The following is a 16,267-nucleotide window of genomic DNA, read 5'->3' as shown; positions in this document are numbered from 1 at the left end:
GAAACAATAATTCAACCCCTGGGTATGAAGGGCTATGCAAATTCTCTAAGTACACTGTAAAAAAAACAAATATGTAAGTTTAACTTAAAGTAACCTGGTTGCCTTAAAATTTTAAGTTCATTGAAATAAAAAATAAATGAGTTTATACGATGAAGGAGATTGGTTCAATCAACAGAAACTCAAAATATTATGTTATCTGAACCATATAAATGATCTAAGTTGATTTGACAAAATGTATATATTTTTTTGGGGATAAATCATGAAAATATTTTTTTACATTGTAGAAATTAATAATTGATTACAGAACAGTCTGTTCAATGACAAATAAAAATTACCCACCAGTCAGGGTAGAGTCCATATTTAATATGATGCAAAACGAAAATGAGACTGAGAGGGATAGATGTAGAGCTTTCAGTAGGTTGTATTGATTTGTACCTTGCCCATACTTTTCTAAAAAAACATTTTTAAAAACCCTCCAAAAACATGGTATATTTTTTTTAAAACTGAAGTGTGTAGGCTACTTTGCAGCACTAGTGGTACCAAACAGAATTTCAAAAATAATGACAAATACATTTCAAACATACCCTCTTTCATTTATTTATAGATTAAAAATAGCCACACAGCATTGGTTGAGCAAATGTTGACATGTCCACTTTAGGCATTCTACTAACCAAAACAAGTAACTTTGCAACTACATGTCAACTAACTTTCATTATTAGAGTATTATAGACTGTCCGCTTAATATCTGCCAACACTATATTTTGATGCTCCACAACAGACATTCTACTGACTATAAATAACTTGGCAAAGAACATGCCAACTTATTGTACTAACCCTAACCTAACAGTCTAGTTAGTTGACATGTAGTGGCTTATAGTTAGTAAAATGTCTAAAGTGGATTGTTGAAATAAAGTATAACCACTGATTGCAATTCTGTTCAGTGCCACTTTTAGTACAGAAAGTACACACCGTACCCTTTAAGAGGAGTATCATTTTTATCCGTGCCAATATAAATATGGCATCTACCCTGAAAACAGCAAGGCAATGTAAAATAGGTTTAGCAAATTAAGTGATTGGTTAGATTCATGCCTGCATGCATGGATGTCATGCATTATGCATGAAACTACATAAAACCACATTATTAGTGCTATCCCGAGTTCTTATAAATAATCATGTCAAATCTTATAAATAATGCTTTTTAAGGACACCCAAGAAATGGACCTTATAATAGTACTAATATGATGTGACAACACATTCTGGATCATCTAAATATTGCCACTGGGCAAATCAGATCTCAGAGAGAAGTGCATTCGGGGAGTTAGAGGTGAGCCTAAGAGAGGAAAAGGACATGTTCAGACAAGAGGATCGTGCCGAGGTGTACCCTGTGTGGAATGTGTGTGTGTGTGTGTGTTTACTCGTCCTTGGGTGTCTATATGTGTCGAAATACTACTGATTTAAAGGCAAGTGAAACTAATAAAGAGATGGATGTAGGACACCAACACATGGAAACACACCCACTACTCCACAAGGAGTGTGTCTCTAGAAGGTTAACCGTCACATCAGTCTAGCAGAATGAATGTTAATGTCAGCATTGGAGGCAATGAACGACACCGTATGAATGATAATATATTCGCTCTAACTGTGTTCGCTGTGTGTGTGAGAAAGAGAGAATGTATTTTATCCTGTTAGTGTGATGTTAGTGCGCTCAGTGATGTGGTGTGCATGCTTAATGGCATGTGTTACAAGTTCTTTCATGTCATGCATCTCCTACCAATGAAAGGGACCGTGTGTGTGTTTTCGAGGTGGGGAGGTATTAACGCAAAAACTGAACCGTGAACAGCTCACCTCCAATATAGCCTACTTATCACCTCAAACAGAGCAGCACACATATCCAGTCTGCCGAGAAGCGACTGAACTGTCTGTCCCTAAAAAAAGAATCCTTTTCATTACATTTTGCCATGTTTCCTTTCTCATTTACCTATTTTATTCCCCACATTTACCCAGAATCCCCTTCTTCCCAAATGGATTCATCCCCTGCGCACACACTTCCTGTCTTCACAGTGCTCTGTATATCTCTGTCTCTGTAAATATTTCAGACACTGCACCAGATATAAGTCACACTTCACCCTCTATCCCTCCTTTTCTGTTCTTTTTTCCACTCAGACTGCTTCATTTTTTGTTCCTGGAACAAATCTTAAAAAAAATTATAATAATTACAAATTAAAATAAAAAAATCAATGAAATAAACCAAAGATGTTTCAGTCTGAAAATAAACATGAAAAACGCATGCTAGATAAATATAAAGACATATTACAAATGGCTCTTTTAATTTCTGTGACAGCACATAAGTAGCCTGGTAATACCAGACTCTGCTACTTCACTTTGCTTCGTATACAGAGTCTGGAAGGGCATAATAGAGAAGTGTTTTCTCTCTCGCGGGGGGGCGCTTGTCTGAAGTTTAAAATCATTGGTTACCCGTAAGCCAATCACATAACGTTTGGTTATGGCGTGTGTTATGCGCATGCTCAGCCGCAACTAACTTCCACTGTAAACGCATGTATGATGCAAAAACTAAACCATCGAGCGAAATACCGGAGTGAACATGGCTGTGAATGACTTTTGGAGATTATGTGAAGTAAATCTACGCATCCACGGTACAATCAGCGTCTACGTCACGGCTCTCAGCCCGCCCTCTGTTCGTTGATTGGCCCGGCTGTTTTCAGGCCGGTGGAAAACTGAAAGATAGGCTGCTATCTCAGACTGACTACAGGAGCGAAATGAAATTAGCGGAAGTAGGAAGTCTGACGTAGTCAGGCTAGCACATAAGAGTGAGAAAGGAGAAAAAGAGAGAGATTCTCTATAAATACATTTTTGGAACTGAGAGACTGATAGAAGAAACGGAGATTATATGCTCTCAGTGCTCCAGACTTAAACTATATTTGTAACAATAGGTATCAGAATGCTAAGGCATTTATTGATTTTGGTTTCTTGATGGTTTTATTAACTATTAATTGTATTTTTGAGGAAGACGATCAATGATTACCCAACGATGATATCATTTTGACACTGAAAACAATGATTTGACAAAATAACGTTTTTGTAACAGCAGCATAAATTCAACACAAAATAGGCTTAAACTATATAGTGAATGACAATTAAACACGATTAAATGCATATTTTCTAAATTTAAACATTTTCTCCAAGAAGCATCAGTGGATAATATTCCTGCACTGTTCTGTCGGGTACGTAAGCAGACAACAGACAGAACAGACTATGCGATTAAAATCTGAATCCAAATCAGGGAGAGAAACTTAGCAACCCATGGCTAAACAACAAAAACACGCAATGAGGTCACTCAGCAATACCATACGCAAAATCAATATGTAGCTTTTTATAAAAGAGAAAACCAGGAGAGAGCCACTTGTCTTGTTCTCTAAATTTGACAAAGGATTTATAGCCTAAAGATGGCAATCCGCTGTCATCTTCTCAGTGAGTGTGTGAAAAGAGTTCACACTCTGACCAGTCATGTAAGATCTCCTGCTTTCGGCTGAACACTAGAAGACTAATGCATTTGTCAAATTAGAGACTGTCTGTGATGTCAAGTCACTTAACATCTTGATGGTTCTACACAATGAAACAAAATCACTAATAAATCTAAAACAATCCTTCCATCAATAATACCACAAAAGCTTGGTACAAAAAAAAACCCAACTCACACTTTAAAAGACACTTGCAAAAATATATAAAATGTATTTTCTACAATAATAATTACTGCACATGTGCATTAAACAAAGATATTTAGCTAGCAGTGATGCCCTGATATTTCAAAATTATATTACAAATAATAATAAGCTGCTTATTATGGCTGATTACTGATAATTGGCCAATATAACAGTGTTACAAATATATAAAATATCAATATTATACATTAATATTATTTTGTCTAAATATATAACAAAAAATATATATAATCCATTTAGGCATCACAATATTATAATGTAAAGTGTTTATGAAGATTATCCTGAGGTTATAAAAATAGGGGAAATAAGTATAAATTGATACAATTAAAACAATCTCTAACATTGGCTGATAACCAATATGGCACTGATATAGTGTGCATATATCTTAGTAAATATCTTTGTATGAATAGGTTCATGTTTGCCATATAATCATTGATTATATCTTTTGAAGGCTGTATTCTTCCAACAAACCCCAGTTCTGCCATGACAACTCTCGGAGTGTTTGGCATGGTAATGGGTATGACAATGTTGTATGTTTTGGTCTTGGGGGAATAGATCCGCTACGCTGCTGCTTTTATTGCTACTGCTACTGTAGGTTATTGCTGCTGATGCAGAGCAAGTACGGGACTTGCTTCTGCCAATTCATACACGTCACGCTGCTGTGAGCAAGTAAGACATGCTGCGGCTGTACAATATAGCACACATGAATTACCCATAGCAGATCTATACAGGTGGAGCTGGGGAAGGTGAAGGGTTTCTGAAAGCACGCTGCACTGCTAAGGAAAATGCTATCCAAGTATTTGAAGGTTTAGCAGCGAGGTCATTGGCTACTGATAGAGCAGGAACCAATCAGCTGCGCCCTATAGATAACAATGTGATTACGAACAGGTTAAATGACCTATTAGCCTGTGCCATCGAGAGTTTCATGACAGAACATTGTATTTCTCTACACTGACTCCACAGTAGATAAGTTGGGTGGGCTTTTACTGTTGCGCCAAGTTATTTTTTTGGGGGAAATTAGTTGAAACCTTAGGGCTAGTTTTGTAGACACTAAAAACAGAAGCTAAGCTAATCCATCTATAAAGCCCAGTTGATCCATTGAAGACATATTAAGAAAATCCACTAAAGATCCATCTCTAATTGCAAGCATGATGGTGAATTTACATTTGTACTGTTCAGGGATGCAGAATGTGGAAATGTATTACATTTGCTACAACCCTGAAAAAATTAACTTTAGCACATTTCCATCCATCAATAAATTCTTCACCCCCTGCACTCATCGTACTGTCACGGTGACCTAGCAAGGATAGAACCACTTACTACAAAATACAGTTCACAAATCAAAGCAACCTTGAACCTGGACATGAAAGAAACGGGAGGAGAAAGAAAAACAGGAAGATGTGCAGGGACATGCTCCCAAACACACAGGCCATCACAGCTCTTATACACACTGCTTGATACACACAATTCAGCCTTTCAGAGTGCACATCACAGGCTCTTTTCAAATGCATGGAGTGTGGGTGTATGAAGCTCACATTGAAATGAAAAGTTAAGGTCACCAGCACACAAACACATTTAACAGGGTGGCTGGAGACTGAAATGGGACCATACAAACACACATGTAAACGTCTCTACACTCACTATGAAGACATTTCTCTGGTCTGATAGACACACAAGTTATGTGAGGTCACTGCTAACAGTGACAACACAGCTTACAGACTGACAACTGTTACTGACTGGGACAGAGATGGCATAAGGGTTGTCGATGTAACAGATTTGTTGGTGTACAGTGAGTAATTAATAAACTATAATAGAGTATGTGGTAGGGTATGCTGCAATTTTTCTAAGTGCTAACAAAAAAAAAAAAAGCTATTGTTCACAATATAGCATTTCTGGAATAAAATTAGGGGGAAAAAAAAGGGTAAAATAAAATAGCAAAAAAATAAATAAACAAAAGCAACAAATTAATAATAGTGTATGCAATACTATTTGTATTGCATACACATTTTGATGTTTATTCTAATAAAATTAGAAAGAAAATTTTTTTTGGTCCAATTTTTTTTAAAATTTTTTTTATCAAGCTTTGAAACCTCAATGTCCAAAGAAATCCAACTGAATAAAAACTTCTCGTTCACAGTTCAGAATCAGCCATGTCATCTGACGAAAAAAACCAAGATACATCAGAAGTAACTGGTTTGATGCAGCTTTCATTACATTGAATACATTAAAAACAGCCTTTAATCATTGCATATACTGCTATGGCCAAAATCACTGTCGATTAATGCAGTATATGATTAATCATGCAGCCTGAGGCTTTGCTGTCATCACTCTTCCCATTTAGAGCGAGAGAGAGAAAGAGAGAGAGAGAGAGAGAGAGAGAGAGAGAGAGAGAGATCACTGTACTATAGGCTCTTTCGTTGCTTGGGTTTGGCGAATGGACAGCAACTTTGAAAAGGTGAATGTTTCCATGGCAACTAGCCGACAGGTACAATTTTAGCCCCCAAAAAGGCACTGGAAATCATCACATTTAGCAAAGATGAAAAAAGAACATTTGATAAATCTATTCCGTTTATAGCTATCATTTGGACAGTTCATACATCGTTAAGCAGCAAATCTGTTCAATAGACAGTTGAACACTGACCCTAAACAACAAGGACAGTGAAAGGACACTGGAGAGCAATATTCACATTAGTGGTTCATCAATATGGTTTTCATTGATTCATTCCAAAACTATCACATTTGGTTCCCCCAACCTTTAATACTTTGCTGTCTAAAATAGTTTGAGGTCAGACAGACAAAAAAGAGAGAAAAACAACAAAGACATTGTTAATATTTTTAAAAGCTTTCTTTGTTAATTATAACTTTTAAAACTCGCTGAATGGGGATGGAATGACATGCACACACACATATGAGTGTTTGTTGTACTGTATAGTACATCTCAATGAAAGTGAAAGCAATGCAAGTAATGTCCCCACGTGAAGAACGCACAATTCGCATTAGAGTAAATGACAGCGGCAAAACGATATTACAGTTTGATAAGGACGATATTGCAGGTTTCAAATCATTTTTCTTTATCGAACATACAGTAAGCAGTTTATAAAGACGCTCTTTCTGAAGAAGCAAAAACTTAACTCTTTCCAAGTCACCCCTTAAAGTGCACTTTAAAACACATTTTACGCTTAAAAAACAAGGCTACTTAAAAAAAATAAAATAAAACCAGGCGAACAAAGGTGACTATATATGAAAACAAAAATAAAGCTGTTAAAATGAGCCTATAAACCTTTTGATAAAATTCATTTCAAAACCATTCAAATATTTAATTTCATAAAACATGATCACAATGGACATCACTATTAAATGTCAACTGAAGTGAGTGTTCAAAACAAGCTTAGATCTGAAGCATGAAGAATAGATAGATTCACTTACACTAAATGCGAGGAAACCCCGCTCGATCAGTCCGTTCTATTGCCAAGTACTGTGCATTTCTCTGATTCCGATCTGAATTCACGCTTGGCTTCATGGACTGTTGAAGGGTATTCTGTGGGATCTTTGGCTTTTGTGCCGCGTGCTGGAGAGGGAACTTCCCATGGGATAACTGATAACACACCTCCTCACTCACACGCCTCATTTAAACAGATAGCGCTCCCTTTCCCACATCAAACTCCATAACATTTGAACTTTCCATTGTAATGTTTTCATGCCTCTTTCATTGGCCGTAGTTTCTAATTATACACATTTTCTAGATTAAATCGGTCATTAACAGCGTTCAGTTGTTATATCCCAAATGATGCAGTTGATTAATTAGCTACAGTATGATTTATTAGCTATAAATATGCACACAAACTACATGTTGATAATGATCTATACATGCAGTAATCAGCTGGAAAACACTGTGTATTTTTATTGTGTCATAGATTTGTGATAGAAAGTAAAAGGAAGGGGGCAGGACATAAAAACATTCTCTGATCTATTTTTGTGTGCCTAGCAAGAAAGGACATGACATCAAGACTAAAATATGCGGAACAAGAGGTGGGGAATCACCGCAAGACAAAATAATGTTAGAGTGAGTCAAAAGGTCATCCAAACGTGCGCTATAAGGCGCTCACACACACTTACAAACAGGTCAACTGGTACTAGTTATATATTAATTTCATAACTATCAGGTGTTTCAGTTTGCACAAACACAATAGCCCAGGGGTATTCAATCTTTTTTAAGCCAAGACTGGTGGAAAACAGAGCAGAGAAAATTTACATATTTTGCATTGATGCAACACCATTAAAATAACGTTGAGGCATTTGCAAATTTTTATTTTACTCAATACATTTTAATGTGGGATGAAGAGTAAAACATTTTTTTTTTTTTTTGCATAGTTGAAATTAACTTTGTTTGTATCTTATTATGCATCTTGATTAAGCACCAAAGAGTATGTATGTATACTTTGGATTTTTCACAATTATTCTGAGATCAAACAATAATAGGCGGATCCTCTGGAGTACCACCGTAGACCCCAATTGAACACCCCTGCAACAGACCAATGTTTCCATCAGGATTTTGAATGACTAGGTAGTGGAAAAACTAACCTCCCTATCATTTTATTTTTAGTCCATTTTGTATAAAGTGAAAGAGGGAGGATAGGATTCAGCTTTCATGCAAATGCTTTACACACAATTTCCTGCCCTTGCATCTAACATTAACACATGGGCCAAATGGACAATTTCACAGTTATATCATGGCAGAGAAACATAGGCGATGGATGCCAGCCTCTCCATATGCATATAAAAAGGAAATAAAGATGCAGTTGGTGCCAGGATGGAAAACAGAGAGTGAGGGACGCTGAGAAAATTCAACATAATGACAGACTGAGGGAAGACATGCCATTCTCAAGAGAAATGGGCTAAATGTGCTAAACAGCAAACAAATTAGCCTTGGCCTGAACAAATCCGGTCTGTATAAAGCAATATCACACACATACACACACGCCTTTGTCTTATCACAAGCAAACAGTTGAGCCTTTGGTGTTTACTGGGCATCTGGTTAAAGGCTAACCCAAAGGTTGTTATGGGCTAGCCACTTCCTTGTTTCAAACACACACACACACACACACACACACACACACACACACACACACACACACACACACACACACACACACACACACAGACAGAGACTCAGACACACAGACGCACGCGCACGCACACGCACGCGCACACGCACGCGCACACGCACACGCACACGCACACGCACACGCACACGCACACACACACACAGACAGACAGACACACGCTCAATGACTTGCCAAGCTAAAAGAGATTATGAAACATAAATCTATGACACTGGTCTTCATTTTTTGCTTCATACAACTACACAAACTGGAAAATCCTCTTAGTGTCTCATTTACATCTAAAATAACTATAAAGAATCACTTATCTGATTATAGCTGTCTCCTTTTTTACATTTGCATGTTAATGTTAAGTTAAAATAATACAACATGACTGTAGTTGGAATAGATATGTTTAAATTAAAGTGTCACTATTTTAATTTAACTACTTGTTAACGTGAATCATTCAAGTGTCTGCATGCATAAATGTGTTTGCATGCAGTGTCAAATTCATGTGAAATCGAACAAGGCTATTTTTGCACTCTTGAGCAATTTGTTTCTTTTCTAAAACACTTTTCTATGAAATATACTTTTTCAATGGATGAAAACAAAGAACATGCACAAACATGCAACCTTGGAAAGGAAACATTCCAGGCAAGCTCTTTCATGCCCATGAAAACATACGAGAGAGAGAGAGAGAGAGAGAGAGAGAGAGAGAGAGAGAGAGAGCGAGAGAGAGAGAGAGAGAGAGAGGGGGGGGGGGGGGAGAAGGAGAAAAAAGCAGGATGTGGTGAGGTGAGGTTGAAGCATAAAGTCCTCAATGACCTTCAACAAGAACATGAATTATTGAGAGAACAGACATGACAACGAGGTGGATTTTTTCATCCATCCTGCTTTTTTGAATGAAGACAGAAGAGTGGCTTCTGTAGAGGCCCATATATGATACACATGGTTTGTGAGGGCCATCAGCTGATACAATGTGCACGGTGTCTGTTCATTTACTGTGTTTGACACCAGAACGCTGATGAACTGCAGCGTGAAGAAAAAACATGAGGGTCATTGAGTGATCAGATATAAGTGAGTGAGATTATCTTTTGCAATGAAGATATGGTCACATTTACTGTTGCTAAGTGAAATCCAGAAATTTCAATAGGAATCCAGTTAATCGAGAATTTTGCGTAAGGGTGAAACGTGAATTTACAGCATTGACCAAAAGAATGCTGGACTATTCTGAATCACTATACTATTTTACATAATTGGAAGTGGACAATGTACCTTTTTTTTCTACCACACCTTTACCAGTGTAAATAGTGATACATACTATTTGCACCCCAGTCTAAATGCTAACATACTAAATAAAATGCCAATTGTGTAACATGTTATAAAATTGTATATAAGATAATTGTATATAATTTAATATTATTTAAATTGTTTATTATAAAATATTTACTGAACAATATAATATTATAAATGTATAATATTAACAATGTATAATCTTAACATCTAGATTCCAATATCAAATACTAATGCACATGCTGTATAGTAGGGGTGTAACGATATTCAAACCGAACCGACAAACCGCGATACAACAGCCACGGTTCGAACCGCGATACTCTCATGTCGAACCGAACGCGCCCCGCCCCCTGCTGCCCCGGCCCAACTCTCACATCACTTTGTCACAAAACTATTTTTTTCTTCCTTGACATTTGATAGATTAAATAGTTATTAATGAGTACACTTTTAACAACTAATAAGAGCTGTAGTTTTACTAAATATTATTATAATATTATTTACTAAATAAAGTGCATGTCACGTGATTTGGGTGATCGATCACGCTCGAGAGTTTACATACGCACTTCAGGATGGCAACTCATAATGAGATTGAAGACCCTCCGGTCACAACCACTGACTGATACAGCAGCAACAGCAGCAGTGCTGATCACGAATCACCGACACCTGTCATCATCCAATATGATGACATATCACAGCATTTTTTAATCATCGTTTTGAGACAAATCATTGTTTGTTTTGCGAACATAATCCTCTGCCGTCTGGTCGCTTCCGCTTCAAGCCGGACTCGTCTCGCGCTAACGGTAATTCCTTTTCACTGTCCACGTTTTGATTTCGGCAAATCAATTTTAGCGAATGCAAACAACGTGATTATTGTTCATGAGTCCAACATCCAGCCACGCAAGAAAACATGTAATCTACCTGAGGGAATAATATGCTCACAAAACATTTCTGATTATTATTAATGTTTAAGACTGGTTTGTTTTTCCCCCCCCAGGATTCTATGAAGAATGTAAAGATCATAAGATATTTATTTGAAATAGAAAGCTTGTGTAACACTATAAATGTAGGCTACTGTCACTTTTGATTAACGTAATGCATCCTTGCTGAATAAAAGTAGGCAATTACTTTCTTTAATTTCTTTCCCCCAAAAAATTATCTTACAAACCTCAAACTTTTGAACTGTAGGCCTATGTATAATGTCAAAAAAGCTTTCTATTTCAGATAAATGCTGTTATTTTGAATGGTGGTTTGTTTGTAATGTGACATTTTGTTTGTATGACTTTACAATAATTTTTAGAATTAAATTGTACATAAATAGGTTAAGCAATACAAATGTGTTTGTCTGATAACCTTTTAAACATATACTTAACTGTCTGCAGACAATGAAATGATGTACATTGTGCGATGCAGTACAAATATTTTGAGTGTCCCTTGTTTTCCTATAAAGAACCACGATTGTCCCGCATTTTACTTTTCTGAAGTTGGCAACCCTACTCAGGTGTGCAGTTTATTTCTGACTAGTCAGTGGAGGCATTTATTTCATTTTAGTTAACTCAGGTGTGCTAAGTGCTCTAAAGAAAGGCTGAAGCCACTGTATAAAGTTCAGATAATAAAGTTAAAGTTAATCTAGCGTTATTATTGCTGGTGCCCTGCCATGAACCCTGCCCCCACAGCAAACAGAACCGAACCGAACCGAACCGTGGCTCCAAAACCGTGATATGAACCGAACCGTGGCATTGGTGTATCGTTACACCCCTACTGTATAGTCAAGGCCACTTTCTGACATCCAAATTGTATTATTTGTACCTTCTTCTTGTTTCACCAGACTATTAAGGCCCGTTCACATCAAGGATGATAACTATGACGATAAAGATATAGTTCTAAAAATCGTTCTAAATATATAAAAATAGAAGAGTCCTCACCACAACTATAATGATAACGGCACAGTGAAACGATATCGTAGTTTTAATTCCAGCTGCTGAATGATAAAAACATTGACAGCCAATCAGAATCTATAAAAAGCTTACAGCAAACAAAATTGCAGCACATGCTAAAATAGTTATCGTTATATTATAGTTATGTTCTTGGTGTGAATGGGCCTTTAGAGTGCAAATAGCTGTACATTGTATGGCCAGTGTAATTTCACTGCAAATATTAACAAAATTTTTCCTCTACATGCAGCTAAGTTATTGCTTTGGTATAAATTATTTATTTTTTTGCCATGCCAATAAAACACATTAAACTGAAACAGATTAAACGTACACTATGGAATTTTTCGCCACTAGGGGTCGCTAACATATTTACAATAACAAAGGCGTAGTTTGATGACGCAACATTTGCTAAGAATTATGGATCTTGTCGTCAACGTCAAGCCGACCGATCTAATAATGTTTATGGATGACTGAATACATCGATGCTTTTATCATGACTGTGATATGAAGCAGTTCGGGGTTGCTAAGAGACAGCTATCAGCTTCACACGCGACGCGAGTCCCGCAGATATAAAAGGAATATGGACATTTCATTCTACCGAACTAACGTTACACGCAAGTGCAGAATTACAACTCACAGGTCAGTTTATTAGACAAATTAAACTTGTGAGGTAACGCAGCGCTGTTTCACTTGGTCTACCATTACACTATCACACTAAACTGCATTTGAATGTGTTGAAATGTATGTGTTAGTTTGTCTGTATGAGACTAGCAGTAAGCTAACAGTTAGATCAACATTAGAATAACATACAGATCATATTCTGACATTTTATCATTGTTGAACTATATAACATTGATTAGTTTTATGTAAATGTGCTCACCTGTTTAATAAAGTACATGTAGGAGCGGTTGAAGTCTCGGACGTGGAGCTCTCGTTTAAATAACGTTACTGTCTATGGGAGCTCTCGGCATCTCGAAAACACCGCGCTGATATTGATTCTCAGTTTAGTTCTCCTTTTTTATCCAAAGTCTGCTTGCCATGGTCCATAATGTTTGAACGAAATAACAACAGCGTGCAAATAGACATTGCGAACTACAGTGGTCCACGTCTGTCGTCTTGGTTACTATCAGAGGGCTCTGGTTCATAGCTCTGATTACCATGGAAGTACAAGCGGAAACCAGGGACAACGCGGATATGACGCCATTGACTGCGACAAAACGGAAATAAAGAAACGTGCCGTGTCTTCGAATTAAATTAAAATTTCTCCTGGTTTGAAAGTTGTTGGAAACAGTCAGGATAATGTAAGTACACAACTAAAAAATATATATAACATAGATATAGTGATTTTTGCTATTTTTAAAGCAAAAAAAAAAACATATTGTGCCTTTAAGAAATAAAAAGAGTTACCGGTCCAATTGTACAGCATGCTTCATTTCTCTGTATTTGTCTCCTCTCTCTCTCTCTTTCATATGTGCGATTTAAAAGTTGCATAACCATAGTCGGCCACCCTGCCCAAGCCAGGCCACTAACTACGCCGTCCGTCCATCTATTCATCTCTCATCCCTCACTCCCCCTCCTTTTCCCATCCATCCATCCCTCTATCTACCTGCCAGGCAAAGCCGCTTACCCACACTCTAGGCCAAAAGAGAAAATAACATGAGAAAACACACGTATACACACATACACATGCCCATTCACATGCTGGGACAGACATACAGGACAATACATGCAACGGCATCCATTCCCAGAGGTGCGAGTGATTGGTTTATTGATGAACTAGAGTGAATATTCCACTGGAAGCTGGTCGTTTGTGGCATGAGTTCCTGTGACAGCACTGTAAGTGGATCTCAACTGATGGGTCAAAAAATGGGTCACAGGTCTGTTCACAGACAGCAGGGAAAAACAATGATGCTAAATGCATATAATAACGTGCAACTAACCATATAATTGTGCATAGTTAGGGTAGCCAAATAAATAAGCATACAGACATTTAAAAAGAAAGAGGAAACGCCTCCCATATCTGTTGTTGTTGTTGATGTTTTGGCACAAAATATTCATCTGCCACTTTATAGACACTAGCCAAATTACACATATGCCAGCATAGACAGATTGTGACACATTTTGGTAGCACTTTACTTAAAGCCTCTATGTATAATTCATTATAAAGGTATTCATAATGTACATAATAATGCATTACACCTTTTCATAAATAATTGTAACTAACCAAAGTTAAAATGCATTATAAAATTTGCAGATTCCTTGTTACATCTGAAATTGGTTGTTTGTCATGTTTTAATGAATTATACTTTCTAAAGACATAACATAAGTATTGTATGTGACCATACAATGCATTATAAGGTGCATCACAAGGCAAAATTAATACATTAAAAATACTTTTATAATACTTTATAATAAAGACTTTGACTATTTTCTATTCAGTCTGTTTAATGTTAATAATTTTGAATATTGATGTGCCAATACATTTTATGGTAATATTAATAAATGTTATGTTTCTTTTTATGTTTCTGTCCAGGAGAGATAAACATCTTCAGCACAGTGTTGGGTCACCACTTGATGTCCATTGGAATATCTGGGTCTCAGAAAAACCATTGGAGAAGCAGCACAGCTATAGAAAAAAGCTCTACACTCACAGCACAAACATATTTTATTCATGTCGCCACTTAAAGGGACAAGACACAATGTGAAGGGACTGTGACAATCTGCCAGTTACTGTCAACACATCACAAATAAATCGGCAAATGTGTTTCTTGGACTGTCCCTATGAAAAAGCTGCAAATAAATGCATTGAAATAAGAGTAGTTTTCTGGTAAGATCTGCTGCTGCCATCATATGTGGGGATCTGACTCACCTCAGACTCCAGCTGGACAACTGATAAGACGACTATTTATTATTTTAACTAGCAGACATTTCGGAAAGAATGCCTGCGGGAGCTTTTCTTACAGAAAGAAAAAAAAGATCATGGATGATTTTAAACTGGGGGCATTTCTCATCTTCTTTCTTTCCCTCAACTTGTTTGTCATTCCTGGCCGCATTCATTCCTGCCTTGTAGGACAGGAATAACAGTTCTAAAATGTCTCGATAAGATTCCTCTGTATTTATCTTGATGCATAACACTTACAAATATGGTAGCATTCCACTCTGAGTGTGTCCCACATGCTACACAGATCAGACGAAATAAACTGACTTTCTATGCCAGCAGTTAACATGAAGCATTTCTGCCCATTGGAAGTTTATATTCTTATACTGATCCGACTCTCGGAAACATTCACCTCTGAGACGCTCTGGTCAGGTAGAGCATTCTGAGGTGACCCTCTCCTGAGGAGATGATGCCCTATACCAACCTCCTCATGTTCCAGGAGACCAGGGGAGTAGACGCGCCTCAGCGGCGCACAACAAATCAATAGACCAGAGAGATTGGTCATGACAGTGCAATTAGAGAGCGACTGAGAGAAAACGAAGCAGGGAGAAAGAGAGATGGCCTCGATTTGCAGAATGTATTGCAAGTTTAGAAAACATTTTTGAGCACTAGACTGTTTTTTTTTTTTTCATTGTCTTTTTATATCCTCCAATCAAACGTTATCTTTCTTTAATTTTCCATTCCAGCACAGCTGACGAGATGTCGGACAACAGCTGGTACTGAGGAGAAACTCTCCTCTCATTCATCCCTCTTTTTCACACCGTCTATTAATTTCTCTCTCCTCAGTTTAGAGGTAAATAAATGTATCTTCCCTCACACATTCTCTGCTATACTACAGGAAATCTCACTTTTTTCCATCTGTGTGCAATGCATGTTGCCATAAGCTGTATAAATTCTACACATAAAGGGCTTGAGTTGAATGAGAAATTCAAAATTCCCTGATATTTCCAGGTTTTCCATGACCGTAGGACAGTCAGCTACTGTAGGCTCTAGGGATGCACCAATATGAACATTTTGTCCGATACCGATAACCAATAATTCTTTATATTTGAAAGCCGATAACCGATTAATCTAAATCCAATTTTTTTGATACTTTTTGAGAGCCTGATTACAAAAACAAAAGTCTCACCATTAAATCCATGTCCCAAACACACAATTATAATAATGTTCTCATTATAATTTTATATAGCCTATATGACAGACTTGCGATGGACATGTTGCACTTAACTGTTACCTTTTTTGATGTGATTCCAATCATATTTCAAG

The 16,267-nt window shown here is 37.1% G+C and overlaps 1 protein-coding gene and 1 long non-coding RNA gene across 7 annotated transcripts in view; one reads left to right on the top strand and one right to left on the bottom strand.

Annotated features, from left to right (window-relative positions):
- dab2ipb (DAB2 interacting protein b) overlaps positions 1-16,267 on the bottom strand; it is a 137,008-nt gene that overhangs the window by 43,020 nt on the left and 77,721 nt on the right. Inside the window, exon 1 of one of the 6 annotated variants that reach the window (XM_082169009.1) lies at positions 7,167-7,291. The exons of the other annotated variants lie outside the window; for them this stretch is intronic. The gene's annotated coding sequence lies outside the window, so the exon portion shown is untranslated. Of the gene's footprint in view, positions 1-7,166; positions 7,292-16,267 lie in introns of those variants that run through there. 6 annotated transcript variants of the gene reach the window in all.
- LOC309498362 lies at positions 7,579-12,388 on the top strand. Its single transcript, XR_014205927.1, has 2 exons — positions 7,579-10,387; positions 11,904-12,388. It is a non-coding gene; the product is annotated as an uncharacterized lncRNA (long non-coding RNA).

This window comes from Leuciscus leuciscus (assembly GCF_965113295.1).
Source record: "Leuciscus leuciscus genome assembly, chromosome: 5".
NCBI classification, from domain to species: domain Eukaryota; kingdom Metazoa; phylum Chordata; class Actinopteri; order Cypriniformes; family Leuciscidae; genus Leuciscus; species Leuciscus leuciscus.
This window is presented reverse-complemented; position numbering and strand designations above follow the sequence as displayed.